The 14,178-nt window shown below is 47.9% G+C and overlaps 1 protein-coding gene and 1 long non-coding RNA gene across 3 annotated transcripts in view; one reads left to right on the top strand and one right to left on the bottom strand.

The window, feature by feature from the left end:
- The first annotated feature begins 3,549 nt into the window (after positions 1-3,549).
- The window catches only part of Ptpn5 (protein tyrosine phosphatase non-receptor type 5), a 56,984-nt gene continuing 46,355 nt past the window's right edge, over positions 3,550-14,178 (top strand). The window contains exons 1-2 of one of the 2 annotated variants that reach the window (XM_029479059.1): positions 3,550-3,888; positions 4,065-4,170. The gene's annotated coding sequence lies outside the window, so the exon portion shown is untranslated. Of the gene's footprint in view, positions 3,889-4,064; positions 4,171-4,744; positions 5,167-14,178 lie in introns of those variants that run through there. The other variant, XM_021167904.2, reaches the window with a different exon arrangement.
- LOC110298576 overlaps positions 11,260-14,178 on the bottom strand; it is a 15,148-nt gene continuing 12,229 nt past the window's right edge. The window contains exon 3 of the long non-coding RNA XR_002378384.1: positions 11,260-13,110. This is a non-coding gene — a long non-coding RNA (uncharacterized LOC110298576). The remainder of the gene's footprint in view (positions 13,111-14,178) is intronic.

Raw genomic sequence — 14,178 nt, 5'->3', positions numbered from 1 at the left:
CAGTGGTTAAGGTATATGTTGCTCTTACAGAAAACCTGAGTTTAATTTTGAACACCCTTCTCAGGCAGCTCATTCCTTAAGGGACCTTAACTCCAACCCCAGTGGGATCCAACAAAGAGGTCTGGCCTCTTCAGGTACCAACACACATGTGTGCATACCCTCACAGACACATAATTGTATGTATTATGTATTATAATTATGAATATATACATAATTATAAATAATAAAAATTGCAAAATTTAATAGTGACTCGGTCTTAGTTAAGGTTTTCTTGCTGTGAGGAGACACAATGACCACGGCAACTCTTATAAAGGAAAACATTTCGTTAGAGCTGGTCCAGTATCTTCATGGCGGGAACTGTGGCAGCAACCAGGCAGATATGGTGCTGGAGAAGAAGCTGAGAATCCTACATCTCGATCCTCAAACAGCAGAAGACTGTGTGCCACACTGGATGTAGCTTGCACATATGACACTTCAAAGCCCCACCTCCACAGTGACATACTTCCTCCAACAGGGCCACACCTACTCCACCAAGGCCACACCTCCTAATAGTGCCATTCCCGGCAGGCCAAGAATTCAAACACTTGAGTCTATGGGGGCCATTCCTATTCAAACCACCACAGACTCTATTAAAGAAATCATCTAATTTATAACTCATAAATTTACTCATCTAGAACATACTATAAAGTCTCCTAAGAAATACAAAATGAGATATTGACTATTACAATATAGTTTATACACAAGTGATGCAATATGCTAAAAGGTAAAATAAACCGATGTAAGAGAAAGAAATAGAGGCAGATCAGAACAGCCAAAGAGGGCAGGGAGGGCTTGGTAGAGAGAACAGTCATGGCAGGGACACCTTGCCGAGAGAGTAATACTTCAGCCAAACCCAAACAAGATGAGTTATAGCTACAAGGTGGCTGCTCTCCATTCTTCTTAGCTTCCAAGATGATCGACCCAAACCTGAGCCTCATTACACCGCCTTAGAGGTCCCGAGGACTATGCCCTTTCTCCCTTGGAGAAATACGATGTCTGTGAGCAAGGCTTCCAGGACCAAGCTGTATTCAAACCCTGGCTCTACCACTGTCAAGGCTTTGTGGTGGTATTCCATTCCTCTGCGTCCCAGCTCCCTGCTTCAAACTGGAGATATTAATAGGACCTACGTCACAAGGCTCTTTTCAGGATTTAGTGAGATAGCACAGGTGAATTCCTTCGCACACAAGAAGAACTCAATAAACTCAGCTATAATTACTGAGCCTCACTCCAGTCTCTCAACGTTTATTTACATTTTCCTTGGTCCTGGTTCTTTACCCTAACTGAAATTTTAACATTGTTTATGGTTTCTGCTTCGGTGGTAAGCCACCTCAGATCCTTTGTGGATTAGGGTAGGTTATAAATAACTAAGTAAATAAATTAAAATCTGGACAGGAGAATATTTACACAGAAGCAAAATGTTTCATTACCAACAGACTGAACTGCAAGTGAGGTCAGAAGCAAGAAATATTGATTCTGACTCCTGAGAGTCCATCAAAAGCCACCTACAAGACATCCTCTGGTTTCTCTCTGACCATCTTTGTCCGCCCTCCCTCCCCTCTCCTTTCTCTTCTCCTTTCCCAAACACGTCTTCCTCCCTCAAAACAGAGCAAATGAGTCACACAAAATGACTCAGTAGCCCCCCAAGTCCTCCCGGCCTCCCACCAGCTTCGGTGCCATGGGCCTCACAGAGCTGCTGTTCCTCCCATTAGAAGAGACATAGGAAACAGATGGGGTCACTTCCCGTGTTGACAGGCAGAATGCTGGCTTCATGAGCTACTAGACCTAGGCTGGACCCTCTCCTGTCAGAGTGACTGAGTGACTGAGCTGGGTGGTGACACGGATGTCTCTGAAGCCCTCAGCACCCCTAATTCCTGATTGGCGGTAACAGTGACACCCTAGGTGCTTGCGTAGATGCAAAGATAGAATTCAGGACTGCAACACATTATTTTCAAAGTCTTCCATGAATGTTAACTGTACCAAAGTAACCCTTAGAGGGCTAAAAACTGCATAAGGGTGAATGTGGCAGACACAAGGTAAACAAGCTGGTTGAGATATATCCCTACTTGATAGAGATCCCGGCAAGAAGCAAAAGAGAAAAATTATTTGAACCCTGGCTACTATTTTATTTTATTTTTAGTTGTGTGTCTGTCTGTATGAGTATATGCCACGTGAGTGCAGGTGCCTGTGAAAAACAGAGACAGTGTTGGATCCCCTCGAGCTGGAGTCACAGGTGATTGTGAGCACCTCTGATGTGGGTGCTGGGAACTGAACTCAGACCCTTTCCAAGAGCACTGTGCACCCTTAACCACTGAGCGACCTCTCTAGCTCCAGAGCCCCTACTATTAGAGGGACTCTCAGGGGTCTTCCTTGTTTCTTTGAGATGGGCATCAATAGCTACATTAACAGCCAGGCATGAGCTATGCACAGAGCAAGGGGAGTTCAGGAGGCAGCCCTGCCCCCACTCCACATCCCCACCCCCACCCCCAACCCCAGGAAAGACCGGTCTCCACGGGCAGGACTGACAGAAACCCTCCGGATCCAGCTGTGCCTCCTCTGTGATTCCTGCACTGACAGTGCATGAACCTGGGCTTGGCTGACCTGCAGGAAGATTCCTAAGTCCTCTTTCTTTTTCACTTCCAACTGCTACCCCATGCCCAGAGCAAAGGCTCTCTGTTCTGTGAGCTTGGACTTTGGAACTGGCCAGAGCTTCATTTGAAGAACACACCTGTTAAGTGGCATTAACTAATTTACTTATTCTACCTGGTCCCTCCAGATTATTGGCATGTCAAAAATGTCCACCACTCACCAAAGTAGTCACAAAGATTAAATAAAGCAATACAGTGAGGATATTCGAAGCACTGCCCCATACATAGTAGGCACTCAGTAGCTGGTAGTCACTTTAATGACACCTGAGGAAGCTCAGCCTGACACTGCAGCGTGACATGGTGCTGATAGGCTCAGAGAGGGGCAGCAGGCCCACAAGCACCCCTGGGCAGCCAGGGAGTACGTCCTGGTTGTCACACTGACACCTTCCTCCCCACTGCCTGGAAAGGAAATTCCTAGAGGGTAAGCAGGAGATCTAGCCTGCCTCTGTGCCTTTCCTAGGCAAAAGAAAAGACCCAGCTTAGAGCCTTTCAGACACTGACGGATCCTTCTGTGCTGGGAATCAAGGAGAGCAAAGTCACTCTCTGGAAGTCTAGAGTGCATGGGGGGGGGGGGGGCAAGTGTCTCTGGAAACACAGCTTAGCTGTCCCTTGGATGAAATGGAGAACCGCTATAGGCTGTGGGATAAAGGATGATCTGAGGGTGGCCAGGGAGGTACCAAGGAGGAGGTGACACTTGGTGTTGAGAATTGCACAAAGAATGGGGGCTTGTGGGGGGATGCATTCCAGGCTAAAGTACAGCGAGGTCAACGGCCTAGAGATGGGAGAACAGCAGTTTGGTGACAGGGGGAAACTGCAGGGCAGCATAAGAAACCGGAGCACCTCTGGGTACACAAAAAACGAAGGTTTTAACTACCGTAGGAAAACACGAGGAGCAGGCCTGTAATCCTAACTAGGAGAATCACCAAAGACTTCATGGAAGTAGCACATTAAAGAGGTAACGGGAGAAAGGGAAGCCATATGGCTTTATGGAGAGGAGAGATTAACAATGTGAAGGTCCTGGGGCCTGAGAGGCTGCCATCTTGGTTATGGCCACAGATTGGGAGGAAGGAGTGAAGGGCAGGAAGTGAAGTTAGAGCATTAAAGGACGCCTGCTCATGAAGACCCTCCCAGGCTATAACGGGCGCTTTGGTGAATGCAATGGCCATCGGCTGTGGGAGTTCTGACAAAGGATAGATGCAACCTGGTGCGCGTTTCTTTCTTTCTTCCTTTTTTTCCTGGTGCGTGTTTCAAAAGGATCGCTCGGACTACTCTGTAAAGAAACAGCTGCAGGTGGCCGGGGACGGAAGACTAGTAAAGAGGCTACTGCGGAAATTTAAGCTACAGAGGAGAGCAGTGGCTGGAACCATTCTTTTTTAGTAGCCACGTCCTGCTTCTCATTTTCGCCATGTAAAACTGCTGCGTGTGCGATCCACTGCCCCACAGAGCCTGCAGTGGGGTGAAATGTCAGGAATCAGCCCCGGAGAAGGTAAGATTGGAAATATGCCACACCTGGGCAGCCCTTGGAACCCTGGCGCCCACATGAAAGCAAAGCGGATGGGGTGCCTGTCCCGCTGCATAAGTCAGGAGAGCTAACCCCGATGGAGAGAGAGGTGTCCACCCGCTCTTGCTCTACAGAGACAGAAAAAGAAGGAGTGGGAAGTAAGGCGCCTCCTCCGAGTCCTGGAACAGGTCCTGAGCTCCCGGGTATGCAGTGCTCCGCGGGTACAGGTGCCAGCATCCTGGCAGGAAGCGCTACAGCATCCCCCCTGTGCACGAACACTCCCACCCCAGTTCTGACCCCTTTGTCTATATTGCCTCTACCCTCATCCATCTGTCTGTCCGTCCTGCTCCAGATAAAATGTGTACAGCCCTAGTGGGGTCCCTCTGGCGGTTGCCGTAGTCGCGCAGCCCCGACCCGGGGCTCCGGAGAGAAGAAAATCATGAATGAAATGGATGCGGCGCTCCCACTCCCCCGCCCTCTCAGACCAGGCAACCTTGGCATGGGGGCGGCGCCTGTGGGGACTCCGCACAGAGTTGCGGCGGGTGAGGGGGCACTGGAGATGGGATCCCATGTTAAGGGTCTGTGGTCCGCCCCTCTAGAGCCCTAGGCGATGCCGGAGCTCCCCACCCCCACCCCGCCAAGCGGGCGAGCCCTGCGCAATTCCCAGGGAGCGGCGCAAGCCGGTCCGGGGGCGGGGCGGAGCCCGGGCTGGGGGTGCCCAGCAGACCCGGCAACTGCACCCGCGACTCTGCAGTTCAGGCGCATTTGGTGGGGCGATTGGGCAGGGAGCACGCAAGGAGAGCGGGACTGAGGGCTCCGCGGACAGACCGACAGACGGACGCCCCCGCACACGCAGACGCACCGAGCTCCGCACGGCCCCTGTCACACACAGACAGGGACACACGCAGACACGCACACTCGCGCGCTCACATCCTCCCGCCAGCCTGCTTGTCCGCCGGCGCCTGGAGCCCTCTCTGGCCGGTAAGTGCGGCGCCTTTGTGTGAGAAGCCGGGAGGCATTGGTACGGGGTCCCCTCTGGGGCGGCATCTCCTCCAATCCACCGAACCCAGGAGCCCGAGTCCGCCCCCGCCACGCCCCCCGTAGGGAGCCCCAAAGACTGGAAGTGGGGTCCCCAATGCAGGGGGGGGGGGACTTGTGGTTGGGGACCACGGAGGGAGCGGCCGCCACTCCCCGTGCTCTTGCGTGGTTCCAAGGAGGGATCCAGATAGTGGACTAGGTCTGAGCTTCTGCGGCCCAGGCTGGTGTGCAGCTCTCAGCTGCAGCGCCTCTGAACCCCCAGAGAGGGGTGATGGAAATGGTAGCTAGCCAGCTGGTCGCCAAATTGTGCCTTCCCCAGACCCTTTAGCCATCCGCCACTGGGTTCCAAAATAGATTCCCGGTGCATTTCCCCTCCCCCCGACATATTGCTTTTTTTTTTTTCCTGGAGGAGGCCCAGGCTCCTACAAAGCTTAGGTCAGAATTCTCATCAAGGATCAATTAGAGAGTGAAGTAGCGTCTTGGGGCTGGAAAAAAACTCATTTGATAGCTTCATTTTCCAGACAGGGAAACTGAGGCCAGTGAGGTGGTAAGGCCAAGGTCACTAGCCAGTTAGTAGGAAAGCATGCACCGGAATCTGGGGTGCTTGGTTTTTATACCCATTTTCTCCCCCTACACAATCAGACCTAATCCCCAGGAAACCCCAGAGCCCTGAAATTCACGTGAGTACACCAGGTGAGTCTTGACAGTGCTGGCCCTTCCCCCAACTGAAGCTGAAGATGCCATTCATTTCCTGTCATCCTTGCTGAGTTAAAAAAATTGGGAGTGGGTGCTTTAATTTGCCTCATTTCGCCTCTAGGGGGGCTCTGTTTTGCAAGCATCCATGATTTGGAAGGTAATTTGGAGAATGATGCAGAAATTAGATTCCTGGTGTGGCTCTAGCCCTTCCAGGAGTTGCTAAGCCTGAGGGTCCCCAGTTGGACCAGGTGATGTGGCATTCCATGCTTCATCTCTTCACCTAACTTTGGGATGACCACATGCCTTCCCAGTCAGGCATTCTGCCATCCTCCATGAGCACCCACTTTTTCTCATTCAGCCATGTCTTTGTAGAGGTCTAATCATCCTTCCTTTGTGGAGTCCCCCAGGTCCCCACTGATGGCTCTTTTTCTTGCTGTTTACTAAGGCTGGCCTCTTGGTATTGCTGAGAAAGCTGACGAGGAAGCTTGAGTTACAGCTGCACCAGGCTCCCTCAAGGGCAGCGAGGTGTCCCCATGCAGAGTGGGCTGTCTGGTGACAGAAGGTGCCAAGAGAGGCTGGCCTAGGGAGTTCAACCACAACTTGATGGAGAAAGGATGAAGTTGGTCACCTTGGAGAGTTCAGATGAGATAGGGTCCAAGTTAAGATCAAGTTCAGTATCTAGGGGCATGAGGCTGTCTCAAGGGCTTTCTTCTTGAGTTGGGTAAGCAGCCTAACATGGAGCAGGGCAAAGGTGGCCTTATAACAGCTCCAGGAACCACCACTGGCATCGTAGTCTTTGTGGATGGTACCCTCCTCCTCCTAAGAGGCACCATTTACACTGACCTCATAAAGAACTGTGGCACTTAGGTGTGGGATATGCCAAAGCCCCCACCCTGAGAGAGGGACACCTTGGTCCTAGGTCCAGCTCCTCCTCCTCCTCACCACTGTGTAGTTCAGAGGTTTCTTGTAACCTCTCTGCAGCGCACTTTCTCCTTAACGAAAATTCTCTCATGTCCAGGATTTCAGGTCTGCACTATTCGTTGGGGTTAGCGGGGGGTGGGGTTGGGGGGAAGAGCATTTATTTATATGACTACTCTGGGCCTGGTTTCCTCTTCTTTCACTTTGTGAGGGAATGTTTCCTGACATAAAGAGATAATGCATGTAGGTTACTGAGCACAGTTCCTAGGACAGAGGGAGGACTCGGGAACGGATTGATGCTTACAACATTAGTGCCTTTGCTTTGCAGAGATGCCCTCCACTTGTTCCCATCTTCAGATCCTTTGAGGACGTGGGATTTTAAGTCCTCTCAGTGATCCTCCCTAAAGCCAGCCCTCTTCCTGCTGGCCTATGCCTCTATCCCCTGTAAGACATCCATGTCAACACCCTGGTGGACTTTTGCTTTCCAGTTAGTTTGCAGTTATTAAAATTGAATAATTAGGTGATGCATCTTTACACAGTGTCAAGGCTTTTCTTACCCTTGGTCACCTGTATTTCCTCTGCACAGTACAACAGTGATGCTGAGAGCTTCAACCACTCCATTAAGCAGGTGGGGAAGTTAGGACAAAAATACAAAGACTCCAGAGAACAAACAAGGCAGATAACCTACTAAAAAAGTTTAGAAAGGCAGATTTCTTCTTCTTAAGAATCAAGGTGGTTTCTTGAAGTTCAGTGGTACCTGAGCTAGGTCTAAGTGATTTGTATATTTGACAGTTGGGATGCTCCCAAGAGGTAGAAACAGCCTGAGCAGGGAGCAGACAGATTCAAGGACTTGGAACATGGTCAGAAACTGAAAAGTGACCCATCCCCACTGAAGCCAAGAGTTAAAACTAACTCATGACAAGGTTTTGGTGGTGGTGGTGCTGAGGCACCGGGTGCCAAGCCAAGGAATTGGATTCATTGTCGAGTGAAGGAGAGATGTAATCAGACTTGCTACAAGGAGAACAAGCTAAATGGGACAGCCTGTTGACAGGGAGCTCAAGTAGGAAAAGATGGCAGTAGCCTATGGATAGATAACAAGGGCCTGGACTGGGGGTGGTTGGAAGAACGGATAGAAAAGAGATCTGGCATCAGCAAGAGATTCAAGGACTTGTCACGAAAACCTGCAGGTGACTTGATGTGGGCGCTTCAGGGAAAGAGGAGAAAGGGATGGCATGGCTTTGTGGTTTGAATGGCTGATGCTACCATTCACAAAAAGAATCCACCAGGAGGGGGAAGGAGATTGAACGAATAGGAGTGGCTGACAGGAGCCATGATGACTCCTGATGCCAGGCTTTGCTGGCCAAGCACCTGATACAGTCAAAAGCCAGTTCATCCATTCATCCTCTGATGCATAGAAACACCCATGATGTGCTTGTTGTAGGTTCCAGAGATGTATTGCTGAAAAGGACAAACTTCCTACGCCAGGAAAGACAGAAGTTAAAACCTAAGCAAGATAAAATGCTTGAGGTTTGCCTCTGGAGCAGGATAAAGCAAGAGAAGGAGTAAGTGGTGGGTAAGGGCAGAGGATGGGACTCTCGTTGAACAAAACTGCCTTTTAGGAGCTGATATCTAATCAAAGCCCTGGAGGAAGTGAGGAAGAGACTTGAGAGAGCAGTCCTTTCTAGAAGAGGTTACATGTGCAAGAGCTCTGGGATAAGAATAGATGGGTGTTTCTAAGGAACCTTGTGTTGCTATAAGAGGTAGGCAAGGGAGAAGTCTGGCAAGGAAAAGGGCATGAAAGAGGGCAGGGCCCATCATGCGGCTGCTTATAGGTCTGAGGAATGAGACCTAGAACACATTGGTGTTAATGAGTCCAAGAGGACCTGAGTCCTATTTGTGTATTCTTAGTGCCTAGCAAAATAGCCCTAGTGCTATACAGTGGCTCACTAAATATAGTCTTCGAAGGGATGAATATTGGAACTGGCTAGTCATGTATCAGATTTCATATCTCAGACTTTCCTGAATCAATAAATGTATTGTATCATAGTAAGGATATAGTGAACTTGTTGTATGGTCACATTCATAAAATTTAGGGCATGTGAATGCCTGTGCTGTAAATTGAGTCAAATATGTGTCTCTTGGGCAACAAGATGGCCCAAGGGATATAAATCACTTACCATGAAACCCATGGAAAAAGAGGGAGATGACTCTGCAAAGTTGTCCTCTGACCTCTGTACACGGACCGTGGTCCTCATGCACCCACACATAAGCATAGTAATTCTTTAAAAATCTTCATATGTTGTTCAGTCTGACTCAATGTTGTAAACACTACTGATGGCTGAGGCTAAGTAGGAAAATATACCTGCAATGATTGCAAACCAGCTAAAATGATGGCATTTGAGGTCTTTGATCTTACTTCTACCATAAAGGTAGATCCTTTTGTTCATTCCACAGTTTCTCCTGTTTAACCCCTTCACCCTCAGCCACTTCTTCTAACAAACGTTCTGAAGACACTGATTTCTTACACAAAGGAACAGATTTTTCAGGACAAGGCATTATCATCTCCAGTAAAATGACAGTCTCCCAAAAAGGCAGAGAGAGCAATTAGGACATAGAAATTATAGAGTATAAATACTTTAGACACTTAACTCGTTATTTAAATGAATCTACAAGTGTCAAGGGCAAAACTCTAGAAGGTAGCTAACCATATAAAGCACCGATGCATTAAACTGAACAAGGTGTGTATGGACACTAAAAATTATATGGGACCTTGTGCCAAAACAAAAATAGTTCACCAGAAAACCTATGCACTCATATGGCTTGGCACAACTGTAGATGTGTTCTGACCCAAACTTGCCTGTGGCTGAGTGACCTGAATGAGGTTCTTCCTGTCTCCCAAACTCAGCTTCTCTATCTTTAGCAGCGGGTAGGGTTTGGGTTTCCAGGATGCTGCAACACTAAACCTTCCTAGCTTGTGCAGTTGACAGTGATGCTGTGGCCCCCTGTGGTCGTCAGATGATTTGGGGGTGTGGGGCAGATAGGTAGCATGCTGGCCTGCGGCCAGCATGAGCTGTTCCCAGGAGCAGGAAGTCAACTATGAGGCTGTACCTTGTGGGGAACAAGTTGACAGGTGGTCTTAGTCTAAGACTCAAAGACTGAACCTCCTCGTCCAAACTCCATCTGAGTCTAGCAGATGCTTTGGCTACGTATCCTGGAACAGGAAGAAGATGATATGGGACACAAGAGCTGGATCCTGGAGAAAATGGAGAGAAGGACAAACAAGATCAAGGAGTTCTAGGGGTACTTGAGAGGGTGTGCTGAAGGCCTTGTTTTTAGTTCTTTGGGGTATATACTTAGAGACAAAAGTGCTGCCTTATGTGATAACTCTATGTTTCACTTTTCGAGAAGCTATGGTGTGCTTTTATTTTTTTTTAAATAAAAGGGATTTTTTTGTTGTTGTTGTTTGCCTAGTGTGAAGAAAACCTCCCATGGAAGTCTTAGGAATGAATGGTGCAGGAAGAAGCCATTAATTTAAAACAAGTGAATTTTGTGTGAGCTCTGCATGATCTTGGAGGTAATAGAGAAGAAGAAAGGGGAACAGAATACAAATGAGCACAGCCACCACTCCTGAAGGATTGTTGTGATCTAAAGGCACTGTGGGTGGAAAGAGAATGCTCTCCTGAGAGATTGTAGTGGGTGGAAGTCATTCAAGCATGCAGGTATTTACTGCACTGGGCATCAGGGTGGACACAGGAGCCTCAGCAATCAATATGACCTGCAAGACCTTACCCTTGAACCAGTCTGATCTAGTGGGGTCAAAAAAATTAAAAAAAAAAAAACAATCTAGCAAACATGGTCCATATCAATGTGTGCCTTGAGAATAAGACACACAGACTTTCAGATAGAGCTGATGGTATGAGCTTGCAGGCCCCATTACTCAGAGGGCTGAGGCAGGAGGATAGTAAGTTTAAGGCCAGCCTGAACTACCAAATAATGAGTTCAAGGCCAGTCTAACCTAGCAAGATGCTATTCAAAAAACTTTTAAAGTAGGGGAGCTAGAGATATATATGGTTCAGTTGGTAGAGCTCTTGTCCGGCACACATGAAGCCCTGGGTTTAGTTCTCAGAACTGCATGAATTAGGTACGTAGTGCATGCCAGCAATCCCAGCACTTGGGAAACATAGTCAAGAATATCTTAAGTTCTAGGTCATCTTCTGACAGCATAGTAAGTTCAAGGCTGGCCCGAGATACATGAGAGTCTATCTTTACTAAACATTGCTCACATATAATCTTAAAGGTATATTTATATGCAGTCAGATGCACAATGATCTACTGGGCCTTTACAAGCCTCTGAGCTCGTTTGACTAACACGAAGATACAGAAGTGGGCATGCCTTAAGGATGCTACTCATGTGTTATATACACCGGGTATATATACAATACTGCTTTAATATTGGTAGAATTATTTTTATGGAATCAGAAGAGTAAATTTCTTCCCACGTCTAAAAAAATAAAACAATGAGAGATGTGGCATGCTTCATTAACCTCCAGCCTTCAAAGGCAATAATTACTCCCATTTCTATCATTGCGGGAGAATTTTATCTTTTCTGGAACTTCGTGTAAATAGAATCATAATGACATTGGTTTGGGTATTGATTTCTAAGTGGTAACTAGAAAGGTTGGGGGTGGGAATGCCCATTGGGTTCAGAGCAATGTCTTGTCCTACCTAGCCACCAGCCACACTGAGAGGCCCCTCCTCGCCCATTTACCTCTCCAAGCTGTTGTGTCCTGCTTCCTCCCACCCCAAGCATCTTCCCTGCTGTTTAGGGACTCCTGCTTGTCTTTCAGCTCGCATCGTGCAGTTACATCTTCCATAAGACATGCCCAGCTCTCACTTCACACATATCTGGCACCACTCACTAGATTGCAAACTAGTGAAGTGGAGACTAGGATCGGCTATGTGTCCTCAGAATGAGCTATGCAGATATGGATATAGCATTATACTGTCTTGTCTTAAGATTGTTTCACATACAAACAGAGTTTAAGATAAGTATGCGGGGGCTGAAGAGATGCCTCGGTGGTTAAGACCATTAGCTGCTCTTGCAGAGGACCCAGGTTTGGTTCTCAGTACCCACATGGTGACTTACAACATTTTCAGAGGATCTAACACTTTCTTCTAGCTTCCACGAGCACTAGACATGCATGCAGTGCACAAGAATACACATAGGCAAAACATTCGTGCACATAAAATAAAAACTATTTGTATATACATACAATGTATATACATAGGTATGTGCACACACAGGTGGGAATTGTCTAAGTGCTGGGTACTTGTCTAGTATCTAAGAGGTGCTAGATTCAATCCTCAGGACTACAAGAATAAATAAACATAAAAATACAATTTAAGGATCACAATGGGAGGGGAACAGTGAGATGGCTCAGTGGGTAAAGGTGCTTGCCACCAAGCCCGATGACCTGAGTTTTATACCTCGGACCCATATGACTGAAAAAGAAAAATGGCTCCAAAAGTTGTCCTCCGACCTCTGTAAGCATATCATGGTGCGCACTCGTGCACACACACACACACAAGTATGTGTAAAAATCTAAAAATTAAAATAACTGCAAATATATCTCAAACTGCTCTCTGAAGCTGATAAAAAAATAGTGCAAAGCAGTCTAATTTCTGAGCATAAATGAGAATCATAGCCTAGGACTTATGGCCAAGGAAGAGCTGTGCAGCTCAGGGAACAGCAGGGAGGAGGAGACTAGCCAAGAAAAGTTGCCTAGGAGAACTGAACTTCAAAGGTTTTCCAGGAGGAGCCTGTGTTGAGCATGGGGTTATATAGTCAGGAGCTAGCCACAGAAAGCCTTGAAGCATGGTCTTCAGTTGTGTTGAAGGCTGAGTCCCAGTCCCTCCTTTTCATACTCTGAGCATCTCTTCCTTCATCTTCTCTCACTTCTTCCCTTCCCATCTCCTGAATCTGAGCATACAGGAAAGCATGGAGGGCCCATTGCATTGCCTTTTGTCTCTTTGTCTTCCTACACTGGAGGATACAGGGCTAAGTCCATCCCTTACTCCTCCTTTGCCTGGGCAGCTCATAGAAGACACAGTCATGGACAGGCGAGCCAGGGAACAGCTCCAGGATGGGGTGTAGTCCTTCACCAGGTCCCAGACCACCAGAATGCTGGGGAAAGAGTTCACTCGGAGCCCAGGTTGCATGCAGCAGCCTCACTTGGAGAGAGCTCCTGGAGGAAGCATGCACTAATGTGGGCCCTGGAAGAAAGAGCAGGAGGCCACAGCTTAGAGAGCTTGTCCAAACAGGAAGGAGACAGAGAGGCTGAGAAGCAGGAGAGAACATGGCTGGGAATGGACCCGTTTCAGCATGGAAGAGGACTTAAAGAATTTAATTATTTCTACCTGTTCCTCTCCAGAGCTCTGGGTCTGGCTCTGAAGGTCTGGAAACAAGCCAGGGCCTTTCAGAGGTGAGAGAGGAGTTTTTCTGGGGATCCCTTCTCTTTAACTGCAGGATACCTGGCAGAGCCTAAGGCAATGGGAGGCTGACTTTTGTAGCTGATAGCAAATATAAAAAGTAAGAGGTCTCCCATGACTTGGGGGTAGACTGCAGAAGATGCTTTGAGCTGGGTCAATGGGAACAACAGTGGGGATGTCTATCTCAGGATTACCTGGCATTTTCTGTACATATGATTCTTCCTAGTCTTTACCACAACCCTGCAGCTCTGCACACTTCTTCTGAGCCTGGAGATTAAGACACCAGCCTGGGGTTCTGTAGGGAGAAGGTAAGAGGATATAGTATGCCAGCGCCTGAACCTATCCTTTCCCCAAAGGACCTTGGTTGACTTTAAGAGGGCAACTACAAGATAGCCAGAGTGCCATACTTTGAGAGAGTCAACTCACGATATGTCTGTTGAAGGCCACCCAGGAATGCAGCTATTTCTAGAACACAGTAAAAGAATCCAGTTTCCATCCTGACTTCTCTATTGGCCAGAATGACCATCTTGTCAGATCCTAAATATCCCTACATTTCTTTTAGCTTCTACAAATGGATGGTGATGGTTTGAATGAGAATGTCTCCCCTTGACCCCCCCCCCACCCCACCCCACCGTAGGCTCATATATTTGCACTTTTAGTCCCCAGTTGATGAACTGAAGGATTAAGAGGTGTGCCCTTGTTTTACGAAGTGTGCTGCTGGGGGTGGGCTTTGAGGTTTCAAAAGCTCACATGAGACCCATAGATTCTCATTCTCTGACTCTCACTGACTCTGTCTGTCTGTCTGTCTGTCTGTCTGCCTCTCTCTCTCTCTCTCTCTCTCTCTCTCTCTCT

This window comes from Mus caroli, chromosome 7 (genome assembly GCF_900094665.2).
Source record: "Mus caroli chromosome 7, CAROLI_EIJ_v1.1, whole genome shotgun sequence".
NCBI lineage: Eukaryota > Metazoa > Chordata > Mammalia > Rodentia > Muridae > Mus > Mus caroli.
The sequence above is the reverse complement of the archived record's forward strand: the minus strand, read 5'-3'. Positions and strand labels throughout refer to the sequence as shown.